Raw genomic sequence first — 13,290 nt, 5'->3', positions numbered from 1 at the left:
CTGGGAGGGTAAGCATTACTGTACCACATTCCCACCTTCATCTCCAGACAAGGGTCTGTGGACAATCCCAAACCATCAGTGTCTGCCTCGGTTCAGAGCAAGCGGCCCTACTTGCCATCCCAGATTTGGAAAGGGACAGAGGACACGGTGATGGTTAACCTCAGTTGCCAACTTAGATCTAGGATTACCTGAGAGATGGCCTCTGGGCACACATGTGGCATGTGGGAGGTCGTCTTGATCAGGTTAATTGAGATGAGAAGACCTGCCCATTGTGGGTGGCGCCACTCCCTGGCCTTGGACCATGTGAAAATAGAAAGGGAGCTGAGCACAGGCGTTCATCGCTCTCTGCTTCCTGACTGCAGATGTGACGTGAGCAGCTGCTTCAAGCTCCTGTTCTTTGATTTCCACACTGAAATGGTGTGTGCCTTAAACTGTGAGCCAAATAAGCCTTCCTTCCTTAAACTGCTTTTGTTGGGATGCCTTGTCACAGTAACAGGAAGTAACTGGGATAGATACCCACGCCCAAAACTAGGGATGAGACCCCATTTTCCCCTTACTACATAAACAGCATATATAAAAAGGTAAAATAAGATTCCTCTGCAATCTCCCGACTCATGACCCCTAATACATGTGTTTTGTGATACTTGTATGTATACATATGTGTGTTTAAAAAAAATGAAAACATACTGTGAGTACCATTTTCTTACTTGCATCTTTCTCTTAGCAAAGTTACTGGCTTCATTGTAGCTACTAGCTGTATCACCTTGGTTATATTAAACTCTGTGTCTCAGTTTCTTCACAGAGACAGTGGGGATGCAGTAAAGTTGAAGTTATTGTGTGTGAAACACTCAGACCTGGGCCTGGTACTTGTGTTTTCTATTTGGTTCTTACTTTTATTCTTATTCATTTTCTTAGCTGTTTTTCTATTGCTGTGCAGAGACATCATGACCAAGGCAACTTATAAAAGAAGGATTTCCCTGGGGCCTTGCTTACAGTTTCAGAGGTTTAATCCATGATCATCATGGTTGGAAGGAGAGCAGCAGACAAGCAAGCATGGCGCTGGAGCCGCAGCTAAGAGCTCACATCTGACCCAAAAGTTCTTGACAGAAAGAGAGAGAAAAGGACTGCACCTGGCGTGGGTTCACCCTCAGCGACACACCTCCTCCAACAAGGCCATACTCCTAATCCTTCCTAAACAGTTTCACTGAGCATTCAAAACACCTGAGCCTGGGGGAGCCGTTCTTACTCAGACCACTCATCATTCTTGTTGTTTTTAATCTTCATTTTGCCTTTAGATAGGGTCTCAAACTATAGCCCAGGCTAGCTTATAACTCACCATGTAGCCCAAGCTGGCCTTGAACTCAAAGCAATACTCCTGCCTCAGCCTCCTGAGTGCTACGTTACTGCTTTGAGCCATCGTAACCAGCTTGAAACACTCTCTATACCAGACTTCTGCCATACACACCGGTGGCTCTGGTTCTCAGCCAGGTAATTTGTTCCGGAGCCACGTGTGGGGACAGTTCTGGTTGTCTAGCAGGTGGGCAGGCAGCTATTGGCAGCTAGCTGATGGAGATACTTAGGTTAAGTATCCTGCAAGGCCCAAGCAGGCCCCACAAACCCCAGCATTGAGACAGAGTGAACCCAGTGGTTCTGTGTTTCCTTAGTCAGCTCCCTGTGGCTAATCTTCTCTGGCTTGAGTGTTCTCACACTACACTGCACTGTGAGAAACACATCAGTGGAGATCTTAGGTAAGACCGAGACATGGTCCTGGACAGAGAAATGTGACAGGGTAGCGCACATAACAGATCAAGGTGCACAGTGGATATGCAGAGTAGTACACATGTATGACTGTCCCTATTTTCAACTCCAGACAGTGGGGCAGGAAGGAGTCTAAGATTGGTGGCCCTCAAGACATCTTGCACCTCCTGTGACCTTTTAACAACTGTAAACAAGGCTCCATTGTGTCACTGGTGGTGAAGTGCCCGGGTTAACCAGCCTGGGTGTTTGCCAGGGAGGGGACCTACTGTCATGCTGGCCCAGAGATGTCTGGGTGAGATTAAAGGGTCCTTTATGTTATGCCTCTTGTGCAACCAGAGAGGCAGTGGTAGTCTTCCCCAGTTTTGTCTCCAGATCATAAACTGAAAACCCCCTTGAGATTGATTATTGACCTAAAGACACGTTGTAATGACTAGCTTTGTTTACTGTTCAGAGGAGACTGGAGAGAGAGAGAGAGAGAGAGAGAGAGAGAGAGAGAGAGAGAGAGAGAGAGAGAGAGAGAGAGAGAGAGGAGACCGGCGTTATTGTGAAGAGTGCAAGAGTGCAAAGAGGCTTTCCACCCAGTTTCAAAGAACATGTTCTCGCTGGTGAAGGAGGCACTTACTGCTGGCCTGCGGGGGTTGTACCTCAGACCCCTCCATCACTGTAGCTACTTGCTGCATGCCTTCTGCAGGACAGTGACCCTGCCTACAACATGGGACAGCTTGTTCTCTTGCTGTCTGGCTCTATGGGCTCAGGCTTCTCTGCAGCAGGCACTGGGACGAAATCAGGAGGACAAAATAAGATAAGCCACAGACTCTAGACATGGAAGCAAATCAGAAGCAGTCCCCCATCCCACAAGCTCTGCAGCTAGTCAGAGCACAGATCTGTCTACGGACCTAGAGACCCCTGAAGTCCAACAAGGCTGAAGAGCAGCCTGGCTCAATTCTGTAACCAGCTACCGCTTCGAGGGTGCCTGCCGAGAGTCCTGATTCTTGCTGTTTGATAGGCTTTGGGTTTTTTCTTTGGCTTCTAGTCTGACTCTCTGCAGCACAAGCTGAGACTTTGCTCTCTCCTCCAGGACCATCCCCAGTGAAGTTGGCTTTTCCAGCAGCATCCCGGCTGTTCTGCCTCAGAGAGCTCATCATGTGCTCTGGGGCTCAGGTCTCCTAACACCCACACAGTGGTCCAGCATCCAAAGGATAGACGCTCCCTGACTCTTACTAATGTTTTGTCCTAAGAGGTGGGCAGTCTATGGGAGGGCTCTGGCAGTGAGCGGCTGAGGTGCCAGCCTCAGGACAGGGTTTCCAGGTATCTGTGAGCTTGGCAGTTTCCTGCTTTCTCTTCTCAACAGTGGTGATAACAGCGTCCTTAAGATGTGCCTAAGATCTGCTGAACAGTATTTGGCACAAAAGCAAATAATAAATGTTGCTATTATTTTATGAGCCACTGGAAAGCTAGCCTGAGTCCATCTATAGGGTATTGAGAGGAAATTTATTTCCTCCGTTTCCCTCAATGGAACTTGAGAGGGGAAAGGCATCTGGCATCGCTTTGTCCAGAAAGACAGCAATGGTGATGGACAGGTAGCCTTCTTTGCAAAGCTGGACTCTGTGTGTTAAGAACTGGGACTGGAATCCCCATAAGTTACAATAGCATTTCTTGTCCTGGTGTTGACCATCCCTCCCAGGTGAGATCCCCTCTCTCTTTCTTGGCAAGGGTCTGTCCCTGGCTGAGGATGAAGGGATGGAGCATGGTAGGAATGACACATTGGGAGATCTGCGGCAAGCTGTCACACACTTCTGTCAGTGGAGCTTTTCATTCTAGCCTTACTGGTCCCAAGAAGATGAGTAGACCTAGAAGTCAGGCACAGGTGCCCAACCGTCTGCCTGCCGTGTCCTGGCGGTGGCTTCCCGGTTGAGTGTATAAACTCTTCCACTTCCCTAGACGGAGAAGATACACAGCCCTGCCTCATCTGTGGGCAGCATGAGCCATGTCTCCGTGTCTCTGACACGGAGCCTCCTCATTCCCCCTTCCTCTCTGCACCTTCCCCCTTCCTCACTGCCTTCCAGACTCGGCCAAGGCTCTGAAACACGTGATGCTATGATTCTAACATTCCCCAGATTTATAACAAGAGTGCTGAGGAATCCTCAGAGGCTCCGAGGCCTTGGCGTAAGGACACATCTGAACTAAAAACTGCTGTCTGGGAGTGGAGGGCAGAAATGTCACCAGCGATTTTATCTCTTTAAAAAAAAGTGGCGCCGGGCGGTGGTGGCGCACGCCTTTAATCCCAGCACTCGGGAGGCAGAGCCAGGCGGATCTCTGTGAGTTCGAGGTCAGCCTGGACTACCAAGTGAATTCCAGGAAAGGCGCAAAGCTACACAGAGAAACCCTGTCTCGAAAAATCAAAAAAAAAAAAAAAAAAAAAAAAAAAAAAAGTTGCAAGTGCAATCCAGGGGCTTTGTGCTTCCAAGCGGCTGGCAGCTTCTTCAGCTCTGAGAAGACAGTTGACTGGGGGGAAGGAGTTCACAGGGGCAAACAGACACTCCTAGGTGTGGATATTACCCATGATGAACTGGGAATTAACCAAAGGACAATCTGAGTTCTGGGACAGGAAATCCTGCCTTTGGGGTAGATGGTGAGACAATGGCCTGACTCTGGAAGGACTCAATTTGCCCATCTGCTTATTGGGCACACACTTGATACCCTACCACCACATTACTGGGAGCGCTCTCCTCCCACCTGTGTTATCTTGACATACACATGGATCTCACCGCCAGCCAAATCCTCCCATGGCTCACATAAAGCACCACCATCAGTCTGCCACGCTTATGCCAAAACAGACTCTTGGGTGGGGCTGGGGATGCAGCTCAGCTGGTAGAGTGCTTGCCCAGTGTGCAGGAAGCCCTCGATGTGAGCCCCACCACTAAACACACTGGCTGTGGTAGTGTGCACCTGTAACCTCCATACCCTGAAAGTGAAGTCAGGAGAAGGTCAAGGTCCGCCTCGGTCACACAGGAGTTCGAAGGAGCCTGGGCTGCGGGAGACCCTATTTCAGAAACAGCAACACACTGAAACAACCTCCCAGACTCTTGGAGACAGTATCTCCCATTCACAAGCCCCATACCTGACACAGACATGAATGTACACAGACCAGTCCCACAGGCAGCAGAATTCTCCACTCAGACACCCCATAGTGCACTCACATAGTGGGTTCATAGATGTGAGGGTTACTGCCGACTTGCTCTCTCTTCCTCGCACAGACAGCCTATAGTTCTCTCAGCCCTCACAGTTGACACCCAACAGCGTCACATGGAACATGTCTTTCTCTCACTCCCTCACACAGACACACAGAGGAGAGCCCCGCACACACAGCCATAGGTATTCACACTCAGGTCTGGATCCTCTGGGATCCCTCACTCACAGAACTCCAGGTCCAACCTTATGGAAGGAGATGTTCTGACCCTCCCTGGCAGCATCCACTCACTGCCCACCCACCATCCCTGCTTGTTCGGGTGCAGGCTACAGAAGCCTCAGAGAATAGAGTGGCTGGCTCATCTGGATACGCCAGCATCCTGGAACCTCTTTAGTCTTAATACAACCCAGAGGTCAGTTACTCTCTAGGGAACTAATTTCAGCCCCGCTGTGCCCCAGGAACACCCATCTTATCAGCAGCACATGCCTCCAGGCAGCTGTTTTCTGAGGTGCCCTGAACAGGCGCCCCGGGCTCTGGCCTCTGTGCTCAGCCACTGGTCAGTGCCTCCTCCCTCATCAGGCTTCCAGCCGGAAGAGGATAGTGCTTAGGCACAAAGCCTGAGGGCTGGGCAGAAAACCCATGACAGGCAGAGCCTGGATTCCAGAAAACACCTTCCCATGTCTGCTTTGAAGGGGAGTGCAGGCAGGACCACCTACCAGAAAGGCTGTCCTTTGCCAACTGCCCCACCTTAGGGCTCTGGTGTGTGGGTTTTGATTTTAGTCATCATCATGTGCCTTGTCAGACATCCCTCACCCCTCCCCGCCCTTTCAGGGGGGCATGACACCACATAGATGTCCCCTGCCTGGTTAGACCTACCTCCCATCCACCTCATTCAGGTGGTCACCACTTAAGTCCTGTTCTTCAGGTCTTAACAAGGATTGGGAAGCAAAGGGTCAGTCTGTGAAGGGGAAGGTGTGAGCAGGAGGAATTTTCTCTGGCTGTCGCACGCGGCAGGGCGTCCCAGAGTAAGCGCATTTATGTGTTCCCTTCCTCTCTATGAGGACTCTTCCTGGATTGGCTGTAGTGGTAACCAACACGCCTCCCAGCTCCAGGCTTCCATCCTAAACTGTAGAAGGATATGCATGAAGCCAGCACCTTTGGTCCTAAGCTCTGGAAGTGAGTACCAAAGGCCATGTGGGCCAATTTAAGAGTGGATCAGTCCCTATGCTGTGCCTGGAGCTAGAGTTGGGGGAGAGGCCCAATCCTCTTAGAGGAAATAAAACCTCTCACTCTCACCAGAGGACTGGAATAGACCCAGGACAGCCAGAACAATGCCCCGGAAGTAGCACTCTTCAAATTTTAATGAGTACACAAATCTCTTGGGGTTCTTGTTAAAATACATATTCTAGTTTAATAGTTCTTGGACAAGGCCCAAGAGTCAGCTTTTTAAAAAAACACACATTTATTCATTTATTTGTTGAAGGTGGGGGCATGGGTGCGTGTATGCAAGTGTAGGTCAGAGGGCGAATTTCTCCATAGTCAGTTCTCTCCTTCTACCCTGCAGATTCTGAGGGGATTGAACTCAGGGCATCGAATTTGACAGCAAGTGCCTTTATCCATTGAGCACCTTACCAGCCCCCAAGAATCAGAACTGTTTACACCACTCCATGATGGCACCGCCCACTTGGGAACCACATCCAGGGTACCAAGGATCTAGCAGCTAATACCTCCTCCCAGATATCTGTAATGCTTGTGCAATAAGGAAGGGCAAACCAAGGAGCTAATGGGACTCAGTGCCACCAAGCCTTCCTGCACCCCAAGGCCGGTTGCTCCTCAGACTGGTCCTCCCTCGGTTATTCGGCAGCAGGGCAGAAGCTCCTTCTCATCCCTATTGAACAGAAGAGACAGTGGAGGCTCAAATAAACGTGTGGCCTCCCTGAATCACCCAGCTGGTTTGAAAGACAGTACAGGGACAGGCAGGACTACATCAAAAGTCCTCCTGGGTCCCCCTCCAGGTTTCTGGAAGCTTCTGAAGGTCTGCCAGGAAAGGAGAAAGAGAAGTAAACCACCACATATGGTCACACTTCCCCGGGGCTGGAAATTTCCAGGGTGCCAGTAGAGAGCTGTGTCATCAAGACCTAGTGACCTTCTGGCCCTGCTGTTTGAAAACCAAAGTCGCAAAGGCCAAAGGTCATCTAGGCACACTCCACCTACCCCTGCTGCTGGGGCTATTTTTAACCTTCTGTCCCTCCTGGGTTCACTCCTCCATGATCTCCCAATGGCTGTTCTTCACAGTTACCCTCTCACCCAGGGTGGGGCCAGTCACACCTGAACAGCAAGTAAGATAATGTGCCGCAACCCCCACCCCCCACCCCCACCACCGCCGCCCTGTATCTCCTCAAAGGGCTGGGTGGGACAATTGCAAGTAATTTTCAGAAGGACTCCTTGGGAATCTCTGGGAAGGCATAAGATTATGTGTAAGATCCAAATGTGGAACCGGCTTCTGGAGGCAGAACCCCACTTGCTATTGGTTAGATTAATTCACGGACTGAACTCTTAGCCCTCGGCACCTCAGAATGCAGCCTGGCTTGGAAATAGGGTCTCTGCAGAGGTGGTTGGTTAAGAGGAGAACAGGACGCTAACCAATTGTCTGACATCTCTATGAAGAAGAAAAACACAGGGCCACACACTCTAAGGACAAAGACAGAGTGCCCATGACGGCAGAGAGAACACACTGACACAATGCATCTTATTAATGTTTCAACGGCAGAACCTAACTGCTGGCCAATCAGCAGAAGCAAGCCAGGAGTGTAAAACAGTCTCCCTGAGAGCCCGGAGGGAACCAGCCCTGGGGCCATCTTGACCTCAGCCTCCCGACCTTCTGAGACACTTGGCTTCTGTTGTTCAACTCTTCCATCCTGTTTGGCTTTTGGTCAAACTTGTTTAGCTTAGCTGTCATTTTGAAAGTCCTGGTGAACCAAGGGAGAACCTCACAATTCGACATTTAATTGCTTCTCAAATTGTGCTGTTGCTGTGATTGCGGTTTTAGGTGTCTTGAGGACTAGGCTGTCTCTCGTTTTCTTTGGTCTGAGAATCCCAGACCTATTTACTTAGACAACAAGCCTGCATTGGCTTGGCCAGACTTCCAACAAGTGTTGGTTAATGGCACACGCAGGTTAATTTATTGACACACACCTCTCAGAAGTACCCTGAGAGGTATCCTCCAGGCAGCAGAATCCCTGGCTCACACTGAAGTAATTGTACTTCAAAACCAGCTCAGGAGAGTAGAGTTTCTAGAACTTTCCAGAAAGAAAATAAAAGTTCAGAAATTGGGTGAAGAGGAGTTTTCAGCCATAGGTGAGGAAGGTACTGAGTTATGATTACTGTGGGTCCATATGTAGTTCCCAAGGTAAGATTTGGGGTTGGCAGGAGACTGAAGCCCCCTCCTCTCTGTCTCTCTCTCTTGCCTAGATGACATTTTCTGACTTGTTTACAAGTTGCACCCTGATAGTGGCTGGGCAGGCTGGGAAGGGTAATGAATCACCAGCACCTCCATGGGAAATACATCACACAGCCCAGCCCAGCCACTCCCAAGGCCTGGACCCCACCCCTTAGCACACACAATCAAAGCCACTGAGCCTGGCCCAGGAAGAGGACTGCTGAAATGACATGTCCTGTGGGCATACAGAGCCTTGCCCACTCCTGCTTTGGTAGCATGCTCCTCTCTTCCCATCAGCTCTCTGACTATGATGTTTGCCACACAGAGTCTGAGGGTAGCAGTTGTTGCCCACAGCAGTTCTGAGGTTCACACCCACAAATCTTCCCTGCCCCTCACTAATACCCTGTCCCTGATCTATGTCTCCCAGGCTGGCCCCAAACTCACTATACAGCTGATAATGACCTTAAACTTCTGGTCTTCCTCCCTCTGCTCACCGAGTTCCGGAACACAGCATGGGACATTGTGCCCAGTTTATGCAGTTCTGGGGATAAGCCTGGGACTCAGCATGCTAGGCAAGCATTCCACCAACTGAGCTACATACATCTCCAATGCTCCACCTGCCCTCTTCTCCCATGCAGGTACAGATCTAGATTTGCACCTGACTCTGGCACTGACTGGTTGTGTGGCCTTTGAGAAGTTACCTTCTTTGAGCCTCAAATTCCTTAGCTATAAAAGAAGGCCAGACATAAATACGTAGGCCATCCTGCTGCGACGGCGTTTACACGAGATGGCTTACGTCGCCATGCTTGGCACAGTGAGGCTCTCTCGAGCACACATACCGCTGTTCTGTGGTGGCAAGTGATGAATATCCTGGGCTTGTATAGAGTGGCAGAATGCTCATTGGCAAACCGGAATGGACATTCCAATCTATTGCAAAGCTAGGCGATATGACATCAGTTTTACCTGCTTTATTGAAATTTCACAGCCTGTGACTTTTTGCTGAGGAATTTGCACTGATACAAGGCGACTCATTCATTCTCCAAATATGTTCTGAGCACCTGCTAAGGAGGTGACGTGTTCTTGGCAATTCTTAGAGCAGAACTGGAGGGTGTGAAGGAGAAGCAGTGACTGGCAGTCGCCCAAACTCATGAAGTTTCCTTTTAAGTTTTTTCCTAGGTAATGGCAGATTCTCCACCTACCTCCAGACTGGACTAGCATTGCCTCAGGAAATGCCCAAGAAGCCGAGGCAGGAGAGGCCTGTGCCAGGGAGTTGGACCAGCCTTGGAGCTGGGATCCCAACTTTTTTTTCTCCTAACTCTTGTGACCACAGGAAAGCCAATTGTCCCCATGGAAACTCAGTTTCCTTTGCTAAATAACTTTATACCCAGGTCAGACTTTCTAGGCTGCTTTCAATTCTAGAGCTGCCTCTTAGTAACTGTTTTTCATCCATTGATTTATCCTTCAAATATCCTCCTAACCATCCAACATTGTTTGGATTACTATGTTTTGGGAACTATAGAAGGAGTTGAGGGGATAAGGGAACACTGAGAAATGTCCCCTCTAGGACCCCAGAATCCAACAGTGAAGAAACCTCAGTTTCCCTTACACCCTTCCATGTGCTAATGTGAGTCCAGCACTCAGAAGTGATCGAACATGTTCCTGGCAGGGGCTGGCCCTTTCTCAGTCCAACTTAGATGATATGGGACTCCTAGGATCTAAGTAGCATGTAGCCTTGCCTCTGGGCAGGTGCTCGAGGCAGACATCCCTCTTCTCTGGGATCACAGCCAACGGGGGACCCAGCCCTTCTGCCTGAGCTCATGACCCTGTGTTTCCTGTCTCAGTAGGAGATGGGTTCTTAGAGGGCTGGTGGGCTCCCCAGGGCAAACTCTCAGTTCAGAAAGGAAGTAGGTGGGAGAGCTCCCAGCCACATCCCACCCTTTCCTTTGGAACAGCAGGGCTTCATACCAGTCTCCCCCGCAGATCTCTGCTTAGTGCTTTGGGGGCAGAAGTAGAACAAGTGGCCACTCCTAGCTGCAAGGAAGCCTGGGGGAAAAGAGAGAAGTGTCCTGTAACTGGCTTAGGTCAGAGGTCAGAAAACTTTTTTCTGGAAATGGCTGAAAAGTAAATATATTGTTTTCCACTCAATGTAAACCACACCTGCTCCCCTCTGCCTCTGTGGGTTGGCAACAGCCATATGTAAACATGTGTGGCTTGCTTCAATAAGTGTTTATGTACATACACACACTTGAATGTCTGGTAGTTTCCATGCATCACAAAATATTAACTTTCTTCAAAAATTTAAATAATGTTGAAAATTGTGTCCTGTGGCTAGAGAGATGGCTCCCTTCTGGAGGACCCAAGTTTTGTCCCCAGCACCCACCCATCTGGTGGTTTATAACCTTCTGTACCTCCAGTTCCAGGAGATCCGATGTCCTCCACAGGGCACTGAACACACATGGTGCACAAACATACATTTTGGCAAAACACTCATACACGTAAAAAAAAAATCTAAATATAAAAAAACCTGTTTTCAGGGTCTGAGGCATGGCTCAATTGGTAACGTGCTGGTCTAGCATGCACAAGGAGCTGAGTTCCATCCACAGCGTCACATAAACATAAATGGGGTATGATGGCACAGCAGGTAATCCTCAGCTACGTAGGAATATGAAGCCAACCTGGAGCAAAATAAATAAATAATAAATAATAAATAAAAGGCTGTTTCTTGGATGTAGAGGGGTGCACAAAAGGAGCATTGGGCTGTGGATGAGCAGATCAGGCTTCATTCTGTTAATGGACTGGACATTGTTAATGTAATTCTTGACTGTATATATTATATATACTTATTGTATATACTTTATCTTATATTAGTTATAAGCTTCTTTTAGTATTTAGACGAAAAAGGGGAAATGTGTCCCCCAATATATTGTGCACCCTAATAAACTTATCTAGGGTCAGAGAACAGAATAGTCACTAGATAGTCATAGAGGCCAGAAAATGGTGGCACTCACACCTTTAATCCTAGCCTTCTGGAGGCAGAGATCTATCTAGATCACTGTGAGTTCAAAGCCACACTGGAAACAACCAGGCATGGTGACACACGCCTTTAATCCCAGCACTTAAGATCTCATGCCTTGCTTGGGAAAGACTCATGCCTTTAATCTCAGGAAGTTATGGCAGGAAGCAGAAAGGTATATTAAGGTGTGAGGACCAGGAACTAGAAACTTTTAAGCTTTTAGACTTTTAGCAGCAGTTTAGCTGAGATCCAGAGGCTTTCAGTCTGAGGAAACAAGATCAGCTGAGGAGTTGGCAAGGTGAGGTTGGATGTGGCTTGTTCTGTTTCTCTGATCTTTCAGTGTTCACCCTAATACTTGACTCCAGGTTTGTTTTTATTTATCAAGACCTTTTAAGATTTGTGCTACATCATTCCATGACTTAGGACTTAAATTCTTCCCAACTTCGGTTTTTCATTCTTAAGCAAGACTCTCCATCCGAGGCTCTCACTTACCCAGGGATCCTTGCTCTTCTTTCTCTCTCCTTGCATAGCCGGGGCATACCACGACTCTCAGATACACCAGCACTCTAGCTGGAGAGCCAGGCATCCCCACCTACACAGCATTCTAGAAATACATTGTTCCCCATTCCCAAGAAGAACCCCCAAACTTTCCCTGTACATCCTGTTCTCCCTGTCACTTTCAATCTGGGTAATTAAACTCAACACCTCAAAGGTGATTAAAAATTAATTTGGCATTCAACAGGCCCGGAAATGAAATTCAGGAGGAAGCACACTTGGAGAGCTGGGCTAGAAGTAATTAGAAAAATCGTCCTGCTGGGTAAGAAGAGTAACTAAGTCATTACCACAGCCATGGAGGGGACAGCAGAGAGGCAAATGGTGACTGCTGAGGTTACATGGTAACAGGTCATTTCCCAGGCCTTCACGGGTGAGACTTCACGGGTGCCGCTTCTGCCCAAGCCTGTGTGCCTCCCCACTCTGCTCTCTTGCCGTTCCTGTCTGCCCCGCCCCCACCCCAGCAGCTGCTGTTACCTCTTCCCCTCCTGAATTCAGTCTTCCTGTTTGCACACATCCCCCTCCCCCTTTGGAACTATTCCAGCATTCCCTCACCTTTTGCTCCGTGTCCAGTGCAGCCTGCTTATTTTTTTCTGTGGTTTGTAACTACTGCCCTCCAAGAATGGCTCTTGATGTAGCCCGCACCCTACCCTGGGTGTTCTTTCCTGTTCCTTGTCTCCCAGGCAACAGTCCTACTGCTTGAGATGCCAGCCTGGAAGCTGATATTCCAGGATGCTGCAAAAGGGCATTTCCTTTTCCCATCTCGGAAGCCACCAGGGGCCTTCACACCTCCAGTACCATCCAACTTTCCCATCTGGTGTCTTTGAACATTGTGAGCAGCAGGAAATATCTAGTTAACCCTCGAGGGCCAGAACATCTTTTTTGGTGGAGCTCAGGAGCCTGCTGGGGAAACTGTTTCACTCAAGAAGATCCCTGAACCCATTGCAAACTACTTTGAATGAGATGATGCAACTCCTGGGTCTTTCTATGGCCTTCTAAAAGACTTGGTTGTCATTAGCTAAGTGTGGTTACTGAATTTAAATTTAAATTGAATAAAATGAAAATCTCAGTTCCTTGGCTATATATGTGGCCAATGGCAACCGTGCTAGGGAATGCAGATAAAACACATCTTCTTATCAGAAAGTTCTACTGGATGGCTGGCGCTCTGCTAGAGGATATGTTTTAAGAGCATGGGCTTGGAAGTCCGACAGATGGTCTGTGGCCCTGGGCAACTCACTTAATTTCCTGAAGCCTCCCTGGTTTCTCATCTGTAACTGTAGCTATCTCAGTGAGTCATGAAGTCCAGAGAAGGTGATCCAGGTGAATGCTCATTCTGTG

General features: G+C 48.8%; 1 long non-coding RNA gene across 1 annotated transcript; it reads right to left on the bottom strand.

Moving 5' to 3' along the window:
* Window positions 1–4,216: 4,216 nt before the first annotated feature.
* LOC128095024 (uncharacterized) lies at window positions 4,217–12,724 on the bottom strand. Its single transcript, XR_008213137.1, has 3 exons — window positions 12,508–12,724; window positions 10,912–11,062; window positions 4,217–6,836 (listed from the first exon to the last, which is right to left on the bottom strand). It is a non-coding gene; the product is annotated as an uncharacterized LOC128095024 (long non-coding RNA).
* Window positions 12,725–13,290: the final 566 nt, after the last annotated feature.

This window comes from Peromyscus californicus, unplaced genomic scaffold, assembly GCF_007827085.1.
Source record: "Peromyscus californicus insignis strain IS unplaced genomic scaffold, ASM782708v3 Scaffold_4__1_contigs__length_199733344, whole genome shotgun sequence".
Lineage (NCBI taxonomy): Eukaryota > Metazoa > Chordata > Mammalia > Rodentia > Cricetidae > Peromyscus > Peromyscus californicus.
Note: the sequence above shows the minus strand (reverse complement) of the source record. Positions and strands in the feature narration are given on the sequence as shown.